We start from the raw sequence: 2,366 nt of genomic DNA on the forward strand, positions 1-2,366 counted from the left end.
AAGATGATGACAAACAAATCTACCTGACTGAGATACTGACAGGGTAAGACACAGCATGAGCAGTGGCTATGGAGCTGGGACCCTGCAGTTTCCTCAGAGATATGTTCTGGAGAATATGTTCTGGAACATAAAGCACCTTTCTCATCTACCTTCCATCCCAGATGAAGCAGCATATGCTTGGGAATAGACAAGGCTAGAGGTCTGCATCCTTTGAAGAGTTTAGCACAAGACCCTTTTTTTTTCAAAGACAAACTCTTGTCCATAGGGTTTTAATGGGTGACACATCACCCATGACAAGACAGTTTGACTGTAACGGTTCATTTTTTATCATACCATGTTGTAACTACATGTTATTTCACACTTCAGTATAAAATAGAGGACTTCCTGAGCAGGCTATTTCAAACATAACTGTATCACCTACTGTACGTAAGCATTTTATTCTCTGAAAAAACGCATTCTTTTCAGATCTTTTCAAATTCACAGGCAATTTTCCAGCTACTTCCTTAAAATAAGAAAGTGCTTAAAAGAACATACAGTGCCTTTTGAGTACTGATGTGCATTTCTCTGACTAACCTGCTGTGCTTGTAAGGCAAGTAATTGTTTTATCTTTATGTCCAGGAACCAGCATCTGTCTATTCTGCAACCAGCTGGCAAGACCCCTTGGCAAGCCCCTTCCATGCTTGAGAGACTAGCTGCTCTTGCTGGTGGTTGGCATAAAGGCATATCCCAAAACTACAGATTGCAGTGACAAAAGCCTGAAGCTGGCTTTCTCCACTGGGTACCAAGTGGCAAGTCTTGAATGTATCTATAATGATAATAAATTATTAGGTAGGGGGTAATATAGGAAAAGGCTACAGGGATGGACATTATTTCTAAGCAGGCCCCTACACCATCCCAGGGAAACTGAGAGGAAACAGCAAAGTCACAGTGGGGCCCAGATTAGCAGGGGTATCCCAAGAGGAACACACTGCACCTTTGAATACCTTGCAAACCTTAAAACTGCTGCTAGTTCTTCTGCATCTATGCCATTGCATTTGCTCTATCAGCAGTGTCAGCTCTAGTGAAGAATGAGCACTGCTGCTCTTTACCACTGTGTCATCTCAGCCGCCTGACATGGCTGTGAAAATGCTTGTCTGCACTCCACAACCTTCAGAATAATGGCAGTTCAGGAAAAGTCTACTTTGGATGCAACATCCAAACACACCACACTGTGTAAGCCAAGACTTTGAGTGCTGTATTTGTGCAGAAGAACTATTCATATCAAAACCACTAGGTGCTATAGACAGATACAACACTATGGACCAGCACGTAAAATGATGCTATTCTAACCTTTGTGGGTTGAAACTGTAGACTCTAGGCTAGTAAGACAGGAAAAACTTACGAGTGACAACCTGAAATGCATGTGAATTAGTCCACCGTGCCCTGGAATAAAATATGAGTAAGACAAGGCTGATATACTGGCTCATTCAGGCAAGCACTCTGCTCCTAAGCAGTAGGCAGAGAATTTGCACACCCAGCACTGTAAGGAGCTGCAGACAGAGGAAGTGTCTTCTCAGTCAGGGACAAGAGGTTATCTTAAAAAATAAGCCATAAAAGTTTATATCCTTTCCTATGTCACAGTGAAATTTATCCCACATCACTTGAGCCATACAAACAAGAGGCTTAGTGTAAACGAGTGGCTTGCTTATGTCAGTAAAGTGAGAGGAACCCCTCAGACAGATTTGACTTCTCCATCCATCGTTAGGAGAGAGTAAGACACTTTTCAGAGGTGGTTATCACCGAGTATTGGGGTGTAGATACTAATATCTATGAGAAGAGAAATGAAACCTTTGGTTCTGTCATTGCATAAGTTTTCTGCTATCATTGCTCCCTGGAGATGTTTGAGCCCGGTCAACATTACTTATCAAAGCCGTTTGAATTTCTGCAGCTTTGAATAAGCTAAAACTACAGGTTTCAGCATGTTTCCCAAAACCAGGGTTTTTCTGGTGTCATATATCCGTGGGCATTGAATATGTGCAGAAGGGCTACGTGTGAAGTATCTTATCAAATTAACTGCTCTCAAATTAAAAAAGTTAGAAAGAATATTTAGATTGCTGGGTGAGGGCGTGTGTTTAAGCATGACTCAAATTTTGCTGCAGTGCTACAGCAAGATGTAGGAGAGGACAACTGGCTTTGGGCAGTGGCACTGCTTTTTCATCCGCTTCTGGAGCGCTGCTGGAACCCGATGCCGGCTTTCCCGCATGAGCTCCCCAGGTCTGCCCGGCCATCACCTGCGGCTCCTCATTGCCCGGTTTTAAGGGATGGGCCTAGGGGTAACCGGCCCGGGCAGGGTGACGCCCCGAACGGGCACGGGGAGCAGGGACGCG

This window comes from Geospiza fortis, unplaced genomic scaffold (genome assembly GCF_000277835.1).
Source record: "Geospiza fortis unplaced genomic scaffold, GeoFor_1.0 scaffold456, whole genome shotgun sequence".
Taxonomy (NCBI): Eukaryota; Metazoa; Chordata; class Aves; order Passeriformes; family Thraupidae; genus Geospiza; species Geospiza fortis.